The sequence below is a fragment of the Triturus cristatus genome, chromosome 8 (genome assembly GCF_964204655.1).
Source record: "Triturus cristatus chromosome 8, aTriCri1.1, whole genome shotgun sequence".
Lineage (NCBI taxonomy): Eukaryota > Metazoa > Chordata > Amphibia > Caudata > Salamandridae > Triturus > Triturus cristatus.
The window spans coordinates 49,844,081-49,864,112 of NC_140591.1; the positions used below are offsets into that span (position 1 = coordinate 49,844,081).

A 20,032-nucleotide genomic window follows, 5' to 3' on the forward strand; every position below is an offset into this window, starting at 1 on the left:
AATTCCCACTCAGTTTGCGATTTCTAAGGGTGCACCTACACAACAGTGGGGCTTCTCCTTCTTGGCAGTTCTCGCCCTGCAGGGAAAAGGCTCTCCTTTTCCTCACTCAGCAGGCCCGCTACTCCAAGGTCACAGGTAGAACCACAGCTCGTCTCCATAATCTTGCTGAGTTCAATTGATGTCCCTTCACCGATTGGGCACTGGTGGTACAAGACACCAGCCCTGGATCTCAGAACTTTGAGTACTCTGTAGAGTACCCCTCCCTTGGTCCTTGAAGAAACTGGATCTCAAGCCACAGCCCTGTACCCGGTTTGGGTCAGTTCTTTGTATATTCCAGATCCGTGGAGCAGACATAGTGTTTGTCTCTGGTGCAGCTCCACTCTGCAGGTGGGGATGAGGGATGTCTCCATCCGAAACATCCACTACAGAAGCACATTCAAGTGTGAAGATCTGCAACTGGCTGTCCACAGCCCTTGTTGGAGTAGCACTTGGGAAAAGACAAAAGTACAGGCCCTGCCTGAAAGATTCTCTTTACAGCTGAGAAGAATCTGCTGATTCTCAGTCCAGAGGGCAGTGCTCTGAGAGAGATCATTTATAGGCCCTCCCACCAAATGTTCACTGTTGTATTTCTAAAGCATCCCTTTCTCCATCCTCTTACACTTAAGTGTCTGTAGCTGTTCCCTCCTACCCAGTGTTAGTAGTAGACTTCCTTATCTGGGGAGACTAAGCCCCTAGCCCCCTCCTGTACTGTGTTGTATCAGAGGCCATCCTAAGTGAATCTCAATGGTCTGGTCATGCCTACACGCACATTGACATGGAGTCCTAACGGCACCAAATGCGCACAGTGCATGTGCACAATTAATCTGGACATTGGCTCAGTTGCTACAGTCACAAACCTGGGCATAACAATCGAGCAAAACTTTACAAAAGTGGAACTAGTAAGTGTCACACTCTTTATAAACAGCAAGAATCCCTGTCAAACAGCATACTGCCACCATTGCTTAGTGTATATGTTCCAGGACACAAATACCTGTCTTGTGGGGAGCTCTAGGATGTGCGTGGTGTGCCGCAGAGTCTAGTCCTAGGTCTCACCACTCATAGGAACATCACAGCGTGGACACAGGATTTTTGTGTGTGGTAGGCCAAACACAAATGGTCAGAATACCAGATATTCTCCAAACTGGAAATATTGCGCAAAAGTGGTTTGTTGGTTTAAAAAGGTTATTTTATGTGCAAAAATTAGTATGCCATCAGTTATGCTGGCTCAAATGTTTATGTAGTAAACTTGACGTAGCGGTGAGCGTTCACCCTTCAGGTGATTGTTGGTGTTATGAACAAGTTGTAGGTTTGCCAGTCACTTTGTCCCACACACATACATGATGTACTTGGAAGCAAGCAGGGACTGATGAGATTGGGGTAGCACCCAATACTCACCTGTTGTTAGTGCTTTGTAATTCCACTTTATATGTGAGGAAGCATGTTCAATTTGTGGGTGGTGTATGTTATTTTTGTGGTTATTCGACCCTAAGGTTGGTGAAAACGGGTCGGATTATCCCATTTTTCTGTTTTATTCACTACAAACAGTGTCTGTAGGAAGGGTCAGGTGTTAAGTAGCCTGGAGACCATTCTATAGTCAATCTCCCAGTCATCCTGTAATGTCACCTATAGTTCTATAGGAGCTCGTATAGGCTCTTCATCAATGTGGAGGAACACACTGTTGATTAGTCTCTCAGTCATCCTGTAATGTCACCTATGGTTCCAGATGAGCACGTGTAGGCTCTTCATCGATGTGGAGGATCGAACTGTTGATCAGTCTCCCAGTCGTCCTGTAATGTCACCTATGGTTCCAGAGGAGCACCTATAGGCTCTTCATCGATATGGAGGATCGCACTGTTGATCAGTCTCCCAAATGTCCTGTAATGTCACCTATGGTTCCAGAGGAGCCACCTGTAGGCTCTTCATCGATGTGGAGGATCACACTGTTGATCAGTCACCCAATCGTCCTGTAATGTCACCTATAATTCCAGAGGAGCACCTGTAGGCTCTTCATTGGTGTGGCGGATCGATCACACTGTTGATCAGTTTCTCAATCATCCTGTAATGTCACCTATGGTTCTACAGGAGCACCTGTAGGCTCTTCATCGATGTGGAGGATCGCACTGTTTATCAGTCTCCCAGTCGTCCTCTAATGCCACCTATGGTTCCAGAGGAACACCTATAGGATCTTTATTAATGTGGAGGATCACATTGTTGATCAGTCACCCAATCGTCCTGTATTGTCACCTATGGTTCCTGAGGAGCATGTGTAGGCTCTTCATCGATGTGGATGGTTAACACTGTTGATCAGTCTCCCAGTCGTCCTGTAATGTCACCTATGGTTCCAGAGGAGCACGTGGAGGATCTTCATCGATGTGGAGGATCAAACTGTTGATCAGTCTCCCAATTGTCCTGTAGTGTCACCTATGGTTCCAGAGGAGCACCTGTAGGCACTTCATCAATGTAGAGGATCACACTGTTGATCAGTCTCCCAGTCGTCCTGTAATGTCACCTATGGTTCCAGAGAAGCACCTGTAGGCTCTTCATCGATGTGAAGGATAAATCACATTGTTGATCAGTCTCCCAGTCGTCCTGTTATGTCACCTATGGTTCCAGAGGAGCACCTGTAGGATCTTCATTAAATGTGGAGGATCACACTGTTGATCAGTCTCCTAATCGTCCTGTAATGTCACCTATAGTTTCAGAGGAGCACGTGTAGGCTCTTCATCGATGTGGAGGAGCACACTGTTGATCTGGATGGCTGCGTTCAGCCCAGGAGTTCCTTGCCTTCCACGGTTACACCATCCACGGTTAGAGCTGCTTGCACTGGACATCCTAGGTCCTACTTCCTGGTTGACTCCAGCGAAAGGACCCACTTGCATTGGGTTTGAATCTATTCTGGGATCCCTGGAAATTCCTATGGCCATTCTGTATGTGTTGCTATCCACCTTTCTTGACGTTCTCTCTGCCTCTTCGGGTCAGCAGCTGCAAAGTTTGTTTCTTTCTGTCCCTCTCAGGTTGCTGTCCATTTCTATAGTAAGTAGCTCTTAAACTGCAGTCTGGTGAGTGGCTTTCGCAGCTCCACGCCCAAGAGCTGTTCCATCAACAGAGTTGTTAACACCTCACAAGTCGTTGCCTTTTTATCTGACATATTTAAATTATGATTCAGCCCTGTGCCTCCCAGTAACCCATGAGATTCTTTGGCTTTTACTGGCATTGGACTGGTGTAACCATCAACATCCTTCATGCGGTTTTGGCTGCAGACTCATTCAGGCCTCCGTGGGCCTGCCATCTTCGCTTCAGCATCCAGCATATTCACACTACACGCCAACTCAACACTCAACACTCAAGCAACATATCTGCCCCAACGGTTCCCCTTAAGGCCACTAGATAAGCTGGGGTGGGGCAGCTCCTGTACCATTGGGTTGCGGCCAGAGGGGTTTCTGTTGCTTCCCTCACTGTCTTTAGCACTGCCCCAGCGTCACCGTGTCAGCCAGCTTTTACTACCAGAGCAGCAGTGCTTAATTTAAGCCGGTGGTTGCAGTCGAGCCCACTGGCACTCATTTTTTAGGGACTATCACTTATTTTTCTCAACAAATTTTTATCCAGAGAAAGAGAGAGAAAAACACCAAAGGCGGAAATAAGGAGGAAGCGAAAAGCGACAGAGGGGAAAAGCAGGAATGAAAACGAACCTGCAAGAGTGAGATAAAGAGGCAGGGAGTGGCTGGTGTTTGATGAGGCATGAGGTGGAATCGACCATGCAGCCTTGGTATTCAGCAGCCTCCGCATGTGGTAGCGCTGCTGCTGGATTCTGAGCCAAACCTAGGACCCAGGCACTTATTTATTTATTTCGTACAGGCGACGCTCTGCATTGCAGCCTATATATTTCCTATTTGGCCGGATCATCCCAGAATTATTTAATCTCGAACCTCATTTCCTGCTGAACCTCAAACTACATTTTAGTTTCTTAATAAATGAAGTACATGATCGGTTAAATATGACCAATATTGTGTTCGTTTTATTCGAATTTGCTGCTGGACAACATTTCAGCAGTCAGTACTCAGTATTTCATCCAGGTCTGAATGATACTGTGTTAAGGTTTCCTATGACTCTTCTATTTATTCTGTATTTCCTTCAGGTGATCCACTTAATACCTCTGGGGCTTCCCAGAGCTTTACAGATGACAGTAAAGAACTTGTCCAGCAGGCGACGGAGGATATACAAGGAAACACTGGTGAGTGATGGGCGCCGGTCATTGGCGGAGGGTGATTCCCTGATGAGTGATGTGCGCCGGTCATTGGTGGAGGGTTGGAGCCATGGTGAGTGATGTGCGCCGGTCATTGGCGGAGGGTGGAGCCCTGGTGAGTATTGTGCTCCGGTCATTGGTGGAGGGTCGGAGCCCTGGTGAGTGATGTGTGCCGGTCATTGGCGGAGGGTGGAGCCCTGCTGAGTGATGTGTGCCGGTCATTGGCGGAGCGTGGAGCCCTGGTGAGTGATGTACGCCGGTCATTGGTGGAGGGTTGGAGCCCTGGTAAGTGATGTGCGCCGGTCATTGGTGGAGGGTCGGAGCCCTGGTGAGTGATGTGCGCCGGTCATTGGTGGAGGGTCGGAGCCCTGGTGAGTGATGTGTGCCGGTCATTGGCGGAGGGTGGAGCCCTGGTGAGTGATGTACGCCGGTCATTGGTGGAGGGTTGGAGCCCTGGTGAGTGATGTGTGCCGGTCATTGGCGGAGGGTCGGAGCCCTGGTGAGTGATGTGCGCCGGTCATTGGCGGAGGGTGGGCCCTGGTGAGTGATGTGCGCCGTTCATTTGGCGGAGGGTTGGAGCCCTGGTGAGTGATGTGCGCCAGTCATTGGCAGAGGGTTGGAGCCCTGGTGAGTGATGTGCGCCGGTCATTGGCGGAGGGTGGAGCCCTGGTGAGTGAGGTGCGCCGGTCATTAGCGGAGGGTGGAGCCCTGGTGAGTGATGTGCGCCGGTCATTGGCGTAGGGTCGGAGCCCTGGTGAGTGATGTGCGCCGGTTATTGGCGGAGGGTTGGAGCCCTGGTGAGTGATGTGTACCGGTCATTGGCGGAGGGTGGAGCCCTGGTGAGTGATGTACGCCGGTCATTGGTGGAGGGTTGGAGCCCTGGTGAGTAATGTGCGCCGGTCATTGGCGGAGGGTCGGAGCCCTGGTGAGTGATGTGCGCCGGTCATTGGCGGAGGGTGGAGCCCTGGTGAGTGATGTGCGCCGGTCATTTGGCGGAGGGTTGGAGCCCTGGTGAGTGATGTGTGCCAGTCATTGGCAGAGGGTAGGAGCCCTGGTGAGTGATGTGCACCGGTCATTGGCGAAGGATGGAGCCCTGGTGAGTGATGTGCGCCGGTCATTGGCGTAGGGTCGGAGCCCTGGTGAGTGATGTGCGCCGGTTATTGGCGGAGGGTTGGAGCCCTGGTGAGTGATGTGCACCGGTCATTTGGGGAGGGTCGGAGCCCTGGTGAGTGATGTGCGCTGGTCTTTGGGGGAGGGTCGGAGCCCTGGTGAGTGATGTGCGCCGGTCATTGACGGAGGGTGGAGCCCTGGTGAGTGCTGTGCTCAGGTCATTGGCAGAGAGTGGAGCCTTGGTGAGTGATGTGCGCCAGTCATTGGCAGAGGGTGGAGCCCTGGTGAGTGCTGTGCGCCGGTCATTGGTGGAGGGTGGAGCCCTGGTGAGTGATGTGCACCGGTCATTAGCGGAGGGTGGAGCCCTGGTGAGTGAAGTGCGCCGGTCATTGGCGGAGGGTGGAGCCCTGGTGAGTGCTGTGCCCCGGTCATAGGCGGAGGGTGGAGCCCTGGTGAGTGATGTACGCCGGTCATTGGCAGAGGGTGGAGCCCTGGTGAGTGATGTGCGCCGGTCATTGGCGGAGGGTGGAGCCCTGGTGAGTGAAGTGCGCCGGTCATTGGCGGAGGGTGGAGCCCTGGTGAGTGATGTGCCCCGGTCATTGGCGGAGAGTGGAGCCCTGGTGAGTGATGTGCGCCGGTCATTGGCGGAGGGTGGAGCCCTGGTGAGTGATATGCGCCGGTCATTGGTGGAGGGTGGAGCCCTGGTGAGTGATGTGCGCCGGTCATTGGAGGAGGGTGGAGCCCTGGTGAGTGATGTGCGCCGGTCATTGGAGGAGGGTGGAGCCCTGGTGAGTGATGTGCGCCGTTCATTGGTGGAGGGTGAAGCCCCGGTGAGTGATGTTCGCGGGTCATTGGCGGAGGGTGGAGGCCTGGTGAGTGATGTTCTCCGGTCATTAGCGGAGGGTGGAGCCCAGATGAGTGATGTACGCCGGTCCTTGGCGGAGGGTCAGAGCCCCAGAGAGTGATGTGCACCGGTCATTGGTGGAGGGGTGGAGCCCTGATAAGTGATGTGCGCCGGTCATTGGCAGAGGGGTGGAGCCCTCGTGAGTGATGTGCGCCGGTCATTGGCAGAGGGTTGGAGCCCTGGTGAGTGATGTGCACCGGTCATTGGCGGAGGGTTGGAGCCCTGGTGAGTGATGTGCGCCGGGCATTGGTGGAGGGCCGGAGTCCTGGTGAGTGGTGTGCGCCGATCATTGGCGGAGGGTCGAAGCCCTGGTGAGTGATGTGCGCCGGTCATTGGAGGAGGGTGGTGCCCCGGTGAGTGATATGCGCCTGGTCATTGGCAGAGAATGGAGCCCTGGTGAGTGATGTGCGCCGGTCATTGGCAGGGGGTCGGAGCCCTGGTGAGTGATGTGCGCCGGTCATTGGCGGAGGGTTGGAGCTCTGGTGAGTGATGTGCGCCGGTCATTGGCGGAGGGTTGGAGCCCTGGTGAGTGATGTGCGCCGGTCATTGGCGGAGGGTGGAGCCCTGGTGACTGATGGCGCCGGTCATTGGCAGAGGGTAGGAGCCCTGGTGAGTGATGTGGGCTGGTCATTGGCGGAGGGGTGGAGCCCTGGTGAGTGATGTGCGCCAGTCATTGGCAGAGGGTTGGAGCCCTGGTGAGTGATGTGTGCCGGTCATTGGCAGGGGTCAGAGCCCTCGTAAGTGATGTGCACCGGTCATTGGCAGGGGGTCGGAGCCCTGCTGAGTGATGTGCGCCGGTCATTGGCGGAGGGTGGAGCCCTGGTGACTGATGGCGCCGGTCATTGGCAGAGGGTAGGAGCCCTGCTGAGTGATGTGGGCTGGTCATTGGCGGAGGGGTGGAGCCCTGGTGAGTGATGTGCGCCAGTCATTGGCAGAGGGTTGGAGCCCTGGTGAGTGATGTGTGCCGGTCATTGGCAGGGGTCAGAGCCCTCGTAAGTGATGTGCACCGGTCATTGGCAGGGGGTCGGAGCCCTGGTGAGTGATGTGCGCCGGTCATTGGCGGAGGGTCGAGCCCTGGTGAGTGATGTATGCTGGTCATTGGCGGAGGGCCGGAGCCCTGGTGAGTGATGTGCGCCGGTGATTGGCGGTGGGTCGGAGCCCTGGTGAGTGTTGTGCACCGGTCATTGGTGGAGGGGTGGAGCCCTGGTGAGTGATGTGTGCCGGTCATTGGCGGAGGGAGGAGCCCTGGTGAGTGATGTGCGCCGGTCATTGGCAGAGGGTTGGAGCCCTGGTGAGTGATGTGTGCCAGTTATTGGCAGAGGGTTGGAGCCCTGGTGAGTGATGTGCGCCGGTCATTGGTGGAGGGTGTAGCCCTGGTGAGTGATGTGCGCCAGTCATTGGCGGAGGGTTGGAGCCCTGGTGAGTGATGTGCGCAGGTCATTGGCAGAGGGTGGAGCCCTGGTGACTGATGGCGCCGGTCATTGGCAGAGGGTTGGAGCCCTGGTGAGTGATGTGCGCTGGTCATTGGCGGAGGGGTGGAGCCCTGGTGAGTGATGTGCGCCAGTCATTGGTGGAGGGGTGGAGCCCTGGTGAGTGATGTGCGCCGGTCATTGGCGGTGGGGTGGAGCCCTGGTGAGTGATGTGCGCCGGTCATTGGTGGAGGGGTGGAGGGGTGGAGCCCTGGTGAGTGATGTGCGCCGGTCATTGGCTGAGGGTGGAGCCCTGGTTAGTGATGTGCGCCGGTCATTGGCTGAGGGTTGGAGCCCTGGTGAGTGTTGTGCGCCGGTCATTGGCGGAGGGTTGGGGCCTTGGTGAGTGATGTTCGCCGGTCATTGGCGGAGGGTTGGAGCCCTGGTGAGTGATGTGCGCCGGTCATTGGCGGAGGGTTGGAGCCCTGGTGAGTAATGTGCGACGGTTGTTGGCGGAGGGTTGAAGCCCTGGTGAGTGATGTGCGCTGATCGTTGCCGGAGGGTCGGAGCCCTGGTGAGTGATGTGCGCCAGTCATTGGTGGAGCGGTGAAGCCCTGGTGAGTGATGTGCACCGGTCATTGGCGAGCGGTGGAGCCCTGGTGAGTGATGTGCGCCGGTCATTGGCAGAGGGTTGGAGCCCTGGTGAGTGATGTGCGCCGGTCATTGGCTGTAGGTTGGAGCCCTGGTGAGTGATGTGCGCCGGTCATTGGCGGAGGGTGGAGCTGTAGTAAGGACTCCCTTAATACGTACATACATTGTTAGGTTAGCATGGCCACGTTAGAAGTTAGAAAGCCATCTTGCTGCTTTTGCACACGACACTGCATTTACATGTTATTGCTTAAACGAACTGCTGACTCGAGTTTTGCCTCACACGAGAGCAATCTGTTGTTACCATCCCGAGCTCTGCGAAGCGACCTTGGTCTGCACACGATGTGACAAACAGTCTGAGTTGTTAGACAATGCATGTTTTCCACTCTAGGTTGATCGACCCACTATTTAGTCATAACACACGAGCAGCTGCACATACCTGAAAGTTGGTGCTTTTAATATCACGGACATCATGTTTATTATTCAGACCGAAGACGAGCCTTCCTGCGAGAAGTCTCCTGATGCTCCTGTGATGTGATTTCACTAAGCTGATCTTTGAGGTATGGGGTCCCCTATTCAAGCCTAAGAGACCTTCTGTTAGACTAATAATAATATTAGCTTCTTAGTAAAGGGAAAGTGGTAGTATCCACTGTCATTATAACATGATCACCCCTTTTATATTCTATGGAATTGTAACTATGTTAATGGTTTTGATTTTAATCATCTGTCTGCTTGTATTAGCCAAAGTACTGCATATTAGGACACGTGGTCTATAAAAATAAACTCTTTTTATTTTCACCGTGTCTCTGTTGATTCTTGTTGTGGACTGATGTGAGAATAATATACGAACAGGTATTTCCGATTCCCACCATTCCTGAGTATGTACTGAGTCGCGTGTTCTGGGTTGTCTTTTCATTGGGACCGCCGAGCTAAATCTCGGATAACGAATGGGACACTTATGCTAGCCGGATACTGGGTTCTGGGTTCTGAGGTGAGTTTCTGGTACACCACAACTCACTGAGGTCCTGGGGTTCTACGCATAGTTCTGTGTATAAGCAGAATCCCTGCAACATGGCGCACCTAACGTTTGGTCTATGAGTTGAAACGCCTTAGTAGTGCTTGCGTTTGTCCACAACACCCTCACTCTTGTTTCCGGATAACAAGTCTGACGGATTTAAACCTACCTAGGTCTATTGATATAGGTTCTTTCAAGCTTGATAATTAAAAAGGTTAGTGAACCCTTGTGCTACTGATAGTTTCACGTGTATTGTCCTAATGTCGGTGGATATTGCGGCGCATAGCCGTGCGGCACTGAAACGTCATTTGACGCAGTATGGGGTACCGGACACTGGTATGAACGTCATCTTTGTGGTGGGAGCCGATGCGGCTCATCCCTATGAGTTGTTCTACTCTTGGGTGACGATTCCAGCGGTGGGGGATGATGACACCTTTCATTCTTATACTGCCGCTGCAGTGCCGGCGAACTATACGCCGTATAGGACACAGGAAATACCAATATCTGCTTGGCAGCATCTTATTTGGTTTAATGGCGCCCTTCCCCATGTGGTTATACCGCCGAGAATGGGCCCTTTATCAATTGCGGGGGCCACTTGGCCGGTACTAGCCGGATTTACGCCTCATCCCCGTTACCTCACGGTGACGGTGGCTGAGCTGCGTGTACTACACACTGCCCTCATTACGGTATATAGGGCGTTGGTGCAGTATGTGTCGCGCAATATGCAGGCGGGGGCACCTGCTGTTGCGGGACAGCCTACTGATCATCACGCGGTGGTCATTAGTCCTGTTATGGTCAATTCTGTTATGGGCAAGCGCCCCCAAACTAGGGATGATTTCCCCTTTTGGCTTGCTGAGAAATTTGACCAAATAGAAGCGGTTTACCCGAATACTTCACCTGTGGAGAAACACAGGATCCTCACCATTAGTTTGCCTAAGGACTTGGTCCCCCACATTGATGATTGTACAAATTGGGGCAAGGTCTTTGCAGCGACGTGCGCGCAGTGCTATGGCACTCCGTCTATGTTGCAGCTGCCCTCCGTAATCAAAAGAGTTCAAGAGAACCATGGTGCGGAGTCTGCGATAGAGTTAGGGATGCGGCTCCTCGGGCAATTTGACCTGGTGGCTACCATGATAATTGGTAACCTGAAGGGTGATGCTTTGCATTTCCAGGTTCGTAATGAACTGAAACGAATTCCTGAGGAGGACAAACCGCAGGAATTTGCGAAGATAATCGCAGAGGCATATCGGGATTTGGGTCGTAGCTCTTTAGGAGTTAAGCCTGTCATAAAGAATCCCGATCTAAAACAGCAGGGTAAGGCAGAAACGTCTGGTAAGGACGACCGGCCCTTTTTTCCTAAACAAAAATGGCAGGTTAAACAACAGGGGAAGCAGCAGCAGCAGAAACAGGGCTCTCGGCCTGCCTCTCCCGTACAGTCAAGTAGTGAACGCACTTATGATCTGCGCGATCGTGCTGCTATAAAGTCTCCTGATAGATTTCAGGTTTCTGAACAGCGCTCTCCTCGTTCTTCACAGGAAACATCGGCTACACAGTCCGGTGGCGGAGGCGGTGGCAAAGGTCGGGGTGCTCCACAACAGCGTGACCAGCCCCGACAGACTGAGGGTAAAGGCAAGCAGGACGAATTTGCACGACAAAGACCCCCGTTTCAGAAGAAGAAAGTGGCGGCTCTGACGGCAAGGTATGCCTCAGATAGTGCGGACACAGCTTCGGAACCGGACATGGGCGCTGACGCTCCTGGACAGCGCAGCGGAAATTACCATAGTCCGTCAAGCTCTGCGTCCATTTCTGGCGGTGACAGCAACTGATATATCGGTTACTGTGGAAACAGCTGACACCAGAGTGGCTCCCCCTGATAGACTTTATGAAATAGTCTTATTAATTGAGGGTGACATACAACGTACAATAAAAGGGATTTTTTGGGATAATCTGACCACCACCTATGATATCCTCCTAGCGGAGGCAGATTGGCCCCCAGCTTTCATTTTAGAGGCTCCTAGAGGGGAGGAAGTAATCCTCCCGTCCTTTGCGCACACAGTGCCTAAGGACCAAGCTGAAGTGTTTGCTGAGGAGTGGGCGCTTGCACTTGCGCCGGCGGTGTATCGTACTCAGGTGGGATGGGACAGATTGTCCCCCTGCCATGAGATTCCATTGCGGTCTATGCCCCAGCCTCAACCCCAATATCCTATGCGTCGTGACGCGAGACCCCACGTCGCGGCAATCCTTGAACAATTGGAATATCAGGGTGTTATTGAAACATGTGTGTCCCCTATGAATAACCCTTTATTCACTGTAACGAAGCCTGACGGCTCGTACCGTTTAGTTTTGGATTACCGGCACCTAAACTCCCACTGCCGGACCTGCGCGGTACAAAATACACATAGCTCGGCTTTGGTTGACAGTCTCGTGCGTAAAAGATTTAAAACGACACTTGACATTTCCAATGGCTTTTTTAGCCACAACCTGTCCACACTGAGTAGCCAGTGGACAGCGTTTACTTCGGGCGGAAAACAAAAACAGTTTACAAGATTAGCCATGGGTTACAAAAATAGCCCTGGCGTCTTTTCTGCTCGCGTGGTTTCTCTTTTGGAAAGAATAGACCCCGAAGCATACTCATATGTTGACGATATCTATCTTACGGATGATGAGCTGATGCCGCATCTGTCTCGCGTTGACAATATTATCGTGAGTTTTGCAGATTATGGCTACAAATTCAATTTTGCGAAGTCACACATCGCAGAATATACGGTGTTGTTTTTGGGCTATGAGCTCAACAATGAAGGTAAGGGGTTAGCCCCCCACTTTCTGGAAAAGTGTGCACGCTTGAGTGCTCCTACGACACTGAAGAAATTACAATCTCTGCTGGGTTTTCTGAATTTCGGCCGTACGTACATTCCTGATTATGCCCAGCGTATCAAGCCGCTTTACGCCTTGGTACAGCCTTCATTTTCGAAGTCTAGCTGGCAGCTAGAACACTCTGCTATTTTACAGTCTTTACAGGCTGACCTTCTTGCTTCACAATACTTGCTGACACGTGATAACCGCACTAACCTGGTAATAAGAATAGTACCAGGCGCCGTGGGGTTCACGTATTTGACGTTTAATGAGGGCGACACAGTCCCCATTGCGTACAAATCCCACTTGTACACCTCTGCTGAATTACGTTTTTCCACGGTCGAAAAAGTTCTGACTGCTGTGCAGATGGCGATCCTCAAGGAACGCGCACTGTCGCATGGGAAACAGATTCTGGTTGTAACTCCATATCCTGCTTTAGAGGCAGTGACTAAAGCAAGTGTACCCAATTCTAAAGCTTTGCATCCACGGTGGATACAATGGGCTACAACACTGACGTCGCCAGACGTCACTTACATCTTTGATGTCTCATTACAGACTCAAGAGTACTTGCAGTATGAATTCGTTCATCCGGCACCTCTGTCTTTGCGCCCGCTCGAAGAATACCATTGTGTCATATACACTGACGGGTCTGCGCAACCCGCAATTGGATCGAAGCACGCTTATTCAGCGGCTTGCGCAATTGTCGTAGGTACATTCGTAAATGGTGAATTCCAATCTGATGCAGTGCATACGCAGTCATTGGGTGATTGTACCGCACAATTGGCGGAGCTCCGGGCTCTAGTGCTTGCACTGGAGTTTGCTGATCCCCGAGTCACTACTCTTATAGTGAGTGACTCCTTCTACTGTGTCCAGTCTTACAATGACAATTTACACTTCTGGTCTCAGAATGATTACCGTGACACTAAAGGTAGCACAATTAAGCATAAAACGCTTTGGGTTCGAGTGGCAAACTTTAAAGAACGTCTCCCACTCGTAAGTGTTATACACACTCTTGGTCACCAGCGGCTTGGTGTCCATGCTGTCGGCAACAGCTTAGCTGACGAGGCAGCGAAAACAGCAGTGGCTACATACTTAGTGGCAGCAGTTACAAGATCCAAAAGTAAGATTGATGATGACATCTTGGCAGCTATTGCTGCTACAGAGAAGGGAGGAGATTACCCGAAGGGTTTTCCCTCTCGGTATATTTATCATTTAAGTCCTGATAACGTCCCGTTAGTGAGGATTAACGACGTTGGTGATAGAATAATTCCCAACGCGGACTGCAGACCAGCACTGATCTTGGCTGCACATGAGGGGTTGGCGTCTGCCCACGCCGGTGTGTCAGCTACAATATCTCTGCTACAACAACGTTACTGGTGGTTTGGTTTATATAAACAAGCGCGCGCTTATGTTCTTGATTGTGACATTTGCCAACAGATTAAACCTTCTTCTGTTGCGCGCCCACCACAGACACAGCTGTACATCTCTAATAAGCCATTTGGTTGTGTTTATTTAGATCACTGCGGTCCTTTTTCTTCTGATACTGCGTACAAGTACATCTTGGTTGCAGTGGATTCGTGCACACGTTTTCTATGGGTGTGGCCACAAAGGAGTGCTGACTCGCGGACTGTCATCAGGGATTTGCGTGTCTTTGTGGGAACTTTTGCGTGTGGTACCTTCCATTCTGATCAGGGCCCTGCGTTCGCCTCTAAGGCTTACAAGGAGGCTATGAAAAATTTGGGGGTCCTTGTCAAATTTTCGTCTCCCTACCGACCTGAGGGTAATAGTGTGGTGGAGCGAATGAACCGTGACTTAAAGCAATCATTGACAGCACGTGTTTTAGGCACAGGCCGGAACTGGCTAGCCCATTTGTATAACGTTCAACGTGCACTAAATAATCTCCCTAGAAGGTCTCTGGGTGGGCGGACCCCGTACATGATGCTCTTCGGAATCAGAATGTTTGTTCCAGACCTTGATGGTCTAGACATTGCGGCGTCGACCGCACCCTCTGACGTAGATGATCACTGTGCTGTTTTGCAGACTCTACAAGAAGCCAGAGACTCTCTTTCGAAAGAACATTTGCCCTCCACGTCTGAAGCTGAGGTTCAGATTCCGGTAGTCGGCTCGCTACCCCGAGTTGGTGATCTGGTCCGTGAGAAGGTGGAGAACAAGAAGGAGTTCGGCCCCTCTTATCGTGCACCAGTTCCAGTGCTTGGAGTGCAGGGTACAAGAACAGTCATTTTACCTCCACTTCCTGGTCGCAAAGAAAACAGGTACATCTCTATTGACAATGTCAAACTTCAGCGAGTGGCCGATACTTCTTAGTATGACTCCGGCAGTTTCATGCCAGACAATGCAAAGAAATTCGATGATGGTTCCTGCTACTACCACCTTGTCTGATGTTGCAATCGAGATGCATTCAGTTACTGATCCCTTGCTGATACCACCGGCTGGTGGTTTGTCCGATGAGACTGAGTATGCTTATCCTACACGTGGACCTTCGCCTGTTTTACAATCTACAGCACTTGGCCAGTCCCGTTTTTCCTTTGACACTAACTCTTTGCCCTCACCTCCCCCATCAAACATTGCTGTTTTTGTGAGCTGGTTTAAGAAGCATTTTTTGATAGCTCCTTGGACATACATCTGGTTGGTGCTTTTTGGTATTTTCTTGTTTATGTCCATTGGATTTGTTGTAGTGTTCTTCCGTTTGGTGGATGGACATTATCTCAAAGAGAGATCGACAATTAGACTTATCAATGGAACTTTGGCCCCCCACTCCTCATCCCACATCATGAAAAGGGACCAGACTTTTGTGAATATTACTGCCTGGCCCGTCATGGATGGAATCGCATGGGATGCTGTTAAATTTCAAATTCATGGGCCTACAGAGGTCATTAATGTGCCTAATGTATTTCGTGTTTCTATGGGTGATGTAGTTAAACAGAACATACGTTCTGATGATTGGGATGTACACGCCATTGAAGCACTGTTTTCAGATTTGAAATATTATGCCGCCTTTGATGCAGAGGATTTGTATGAGAATGCGGCTAATTATGCGGAACAGTATTGTTTTCAACATTATGGCAATCACTTCTTGCATAAATCAAATTCGTTTAGAAATTTTGTAAATTTTACCCAGTGGGAACATTGTCCCACCCCCTCATTTGGCAGTTCACACACATTAGTTGATAAGTTTACTTATTTTACTGATTTCAGTGTTTCAGCCCCGGCTTCCTTTTATTTTAAAGTTAAGCCTGAGTCTGCCTCCAAGGTTAGACTGACACACACCAAATTGCTATATTCTAAGTCCTTTATGGATGAGTTGTCAATCAAAGGTTATGATCTATGGAAGGCTACTATTGATCTTAAGTCGGTTTGGGGTTCCAAACCGTGGCAGGTTCAGGGAACTGAAGCTTTACACCGTGCCTGTCTAGTACCAAATCATATGTTGTTTTTAAATGCAACCATCTTCCAAACCACCTGTTTCGGATTGGCCACTTCTAAAAAACTAAATTCGCCTTCTGTGCCGGATCTGGGTGCTTACCCAAATTGGAATAATCACACAGATCTGTCCCTTCCTGCTTTGCAGTTATTGGTTTCCAATTCGTCTTTCAACATTTCGAAATGTAATAGTGAGGGATGGTTAATTTGGCAAAGCATTTCTGATACCTGTCAACGTCGTTTTCTAGGACTGAAACCGGGGTATACTCAAGATCGAGTGGACCCCCGGTTTGAGTCGTCACATACAGTAACTACATACTCTGTAGGGAAATTATGTCAGTCCTGGCTGCGACATTCCACCTTGGCATCTGTCAAAGTTCATTTATCAAAGTTACATGACAAAATAGATTTGAATGATTTTGTTAAAGGTCCTGTGGGTGGCAGATCCAAGAGATGGGCGTATGCTATTTACAACGAAGTATGGAAACTGTCGCAAATTGAGGCAGCTTCGAGATTGAGAGCTATTGATCAGGCTAATATGGAAAAGGTGTTAGCAGTTATTGATAACAGCATTAACACTCTTTCTTCTCGCATTTATACATTAGATAATATTGTATCTTCAATTGTTGATATTGTGCAGGATGATGTGTCTGTGTTGTATCATGGTCAAAACCAGTTGCGTTCTGTTATGCAGTTTGCATGGACATTACAGACATTGAAGGCAGGGAAGGTCCCTTGGGACTATCTGAATACAACATCGTTATTTCTTCCCTTTAACCTTACTGACAAACAGCAGTTCATGTCCATGAAAGATGCTACATATTCCCTGCTCCATATTGAGAAATTGGAGCCGTTACCTTTTTCAGTTGCGGAAGTCGATTCCGCTGTGTGGCTCTTACACGGATTGATAAGTCTACCGTTTGCGCTTTTTAAGTTTACCTCTTGTATGAAGCACTATGCTCTGGGTAGATATGAACAGCTGGGTACCGCTTTCATACATGAAGTTTGGTCCCTCCCCTTTACGTACAGATGTACAAGGGACGGTACTGAGGTTTATCTGAAGGGTGAAGAATGTACAACGTCACCTGATCATTCTGTTGTATGTAGGCACATTCAATTGCACGGTGCTTGTAATGTACACGCTCCGAATTTGGCCTGCGTCCTAAAAGGTATCCCGGTACCAGTGATTACGCCATCTTTCACGCTGCTTGCAAACGGTAGTTATTTAATTTTAAACAATGAAGCTTGCTGCGGGATGTTAGTAGGGATCCCGTATATAGTAACTGTAACACAGAGGGTTGTCTGCTGCAATAACGTCCTGTTTCCACCCCCGCATGGGAGGCTGGATGCTTCTATCTGGCCTTCAATTCCAACCTTGAAAGCAGAGTTCGACAAAATGAGCAGAATAAGAGCGCTATTGTCCCAAAAGGAGGTGCCATTGACTTCCTCCCGGGAAACATTTGTCCTTCACGTAGCAAATACGCGCACCGAGGTACAGGCGCTTTTGAATACTGACCTCCCCCTGCATTTTGGTGCTTTGATCCAAACAATTTTCAATGCCTCGTCCACGACTGGCCTGGCTCATTTTTTTAAAATTGTGGGCTCGGGCCTCGTGACCTCTTTCCAGACTATTTTTGGTGTGATTCCGGCATTTTTTCATTCTATTTTCTCCAGCGTCTTTGGAGGTGTCCCGTTAATTCTGGCTCTAGTGGCAGGTGTGCTACTTTTACTTTTCATCTTGCGGAATGGCTGCTCTTTCTGTGCCACACGTCAGCCTGTCCCGTCTGCAGCTTCTTCGTGACAGGATGCTTGATTACTATGGTGTCCTGCCGTTGGCGACTTTGAGCCTGGCATATGGATTATCCTTCCGGTATTCCTACTTCACCTGCGTGCAACCTGTCTTCCACTGCCTAGATTGTCCCTTTGAATGGCCTATGGATTTGTGTTTAACCAACATGGTGTCTCCGGACCCGGATTTTGATCGACTGATGAGGCCCTTAGTGTCTCACGAGTCTGCCTGTTCTGGTGTTCGGATTATGGCCTGCGGTGCGGCACATGGTATCCTGGGTAATTGGGACATCGTGAGAGCGGCATATGACTTCTTGAATATGAGTTACTTGGAAGTACACGCTGGTTGCCCTCTGATGGTGCTAGAGGCTCCACTGATAGAAGAACACGTATGTTCCTTTTCTTTACTTAACTGGATGGCTGAAACCTTCAGTGGCCGTGCCAATGATTTTCTGCTGGACGCAGTGGCCACATATGCTGCATATACTTTTATGGATTGAGTGAACTTTTGTCCACAGTGTTTTCCTCACGTGTCTTGAACTGTCCTTATACGTCTGCACTACTGCCCGGTGAGGCGTTTTTTCATTTTTTTACCTCCCACGTCACGTTTGGGTTTTTTGTTTTTTCTCTCTATTTTTGATGTTTTTCCTGTTCGAACTTTGCCTGAACTGACCAGTTCCTTTTTCAATTGGATACGCCTTGTTCTGCTCTGTCGCGCTTGAACTCTGCGTTCTCTCTTTTCTTGCATACTAAGTAGTGCTTCGATCAAGGGGGCATGTAGTAAGGACTCCCTTAATACGTACATACATTGTTAGGTTAGCATGGCCACGTTAGAAGTTAGAAAGCCATCTTGCTGCTTTTGCACACGACACTGCATTTACATGTTATTGCTTAAACGAACTGCTGACTCGAGTTTTGCCTCACACGAGAGCAATCTGTTGTTACCATCCCGAGCTCTGCGAAGCGACCTTGGTCTGCACACGATGTGACAAACAGTCTGAGTTGTTAGACAATGCATGTTTTCCACTCTAGGTTGATCGACCCACTATTTAGTCATAACACACGAGCAGCTGCACATACCTGAAAGTTGGTGCTTTTAATATCACGGACATCATGTTTATTATTCAGACCGAAGACGAGCCTTCCTGCGAGAAGTCTCCTGATGCTCCTGTGATGTGATTTCACTAAGCTGATCTTTGAGGTATGGGGTCCCCTATTCAAGCCTAAGAGACCTTCTGTTAGACTAATAATAATATTAGCTTCTTAGTAAAGGGAAAGTGGTAGTATCCACTGTCATTATAACATGATCACCCCTTTTATATTCTATGGAATTGTAACTATGTTAATGGTTTTGATTTTAATCATCTGTCTGCTTGTATTAGCCAAAGTACTGCATATTAGGACACGTGGTCTATAAAAATAAACTCTTTTTATTTTCACCGTGTCTCTGTTGATTCTTGTTGTGGACTGATGTGAGAATAATATACGAACAGGTATTTCCGATTCTCACCATTCCTGAGTATGTACTGAGTCGCGTGTTCTGGGTTGTCTTTTCATTGGGACCGCCGAGCTAAATCTCGGATAACGAATGGGACACTTATGCTAGCCGGATACTGGGTTCTGGGTTCTGAGGTGAGTTTCTGGTACACCACAACTCACTGAGGTCCTGGGGTTCTACGCATAGTTCTGTGTATAAGCAGAATCCCTGCAACAGAGCCCTGGTGAGTGATGTGCGCCGGTCATTGGCAGAGGGTTGGAGCCCTGGTGAGTGATGTGCGCCAGTCATTGGCAGAGGATTGTGCCCTGGTGAGTGATGTGCGCCGGTCATTGGCGGAGGGTTGTGCCCTGGTGAGTGATGTGCGCTGGTCAGTGGCGAGCGGTGGAGCCCTGGCGAGTGTTGAGCGCCGGTCATTGGCGGAGGGTTGTACCCTGGTGAGTGATGTGCGCCGGTCATTGGCGGAGGGTTGTGCCCTGGTGAGTGATGTGCACCGGTCATTGGCAGTAGGTTGGAGCCCTGGTGAGTGATGTGCGCCGGTCATTGGCGGAGGGTGGAGCCCTGGTGAGTGATGTGCGCCGGTCATTGGCAGAGGGTTGGAGCCCTGGTGAGTGATGTGCGCCGGTCATTGGCGGAGGGTTGGAGCCCTGGGGACATTTGTTGATGATTAGTGAATCGGATAGATTTAGCTTTCGGTCATCGAAGCCTCAGGAAAAGCTGTTCTGTGATTGGTCCTTGGAAGCCTTCGGCAATTCTAATCACTGTGATTTGCTTGTGTTTAAATGGTCACAGAGGAGGGATCGCTGAAAATGGTGTCAGGCCTGCTGCCCTAAATCGTAAATGAGGCTTTCATGTTTTAGAAATGAGCCACTAATGAAATTACAAGTGGCGTTGCTTTAATAAGGCAAACTAGAAACTGCTTCACTGTGCCACTACTGGGGTGACAAATTACAAGAAAAGGCCTAATCCGTCACAAAGTGCTACTTTGGGTTAAATGACTTGCTCGTTCTCCTGGTCATATAGATGATATAGAAGGTTTAGGTAGGGTATCTCGTTCTATATCATTCTAAATAAAGTTGTTCCAATC

General features: G+C 50.1%; 1 pseudogene across 1 annotated transcript in view; it reads left to right on the plus strand.

The window, feature by feature from the left end:
- Window positions 1-20,032, plus strand: part of LOC146800036 (uncharacterized) — a 93,353-nt pseudogene that overhangs the window by 57,537 nt on the left and 15,784 nt on the right. Inside the window, exon 7 of the transcript XR_014967613.1 lies at window positions 4,175-4,270. The product of XR_014967613.1 is annotated as an uncharacterized LOC146800036 (transcript). The remainder of the gene's footprint in view (window positions 1-4,174; window positions 4,271-20,032) is intronic.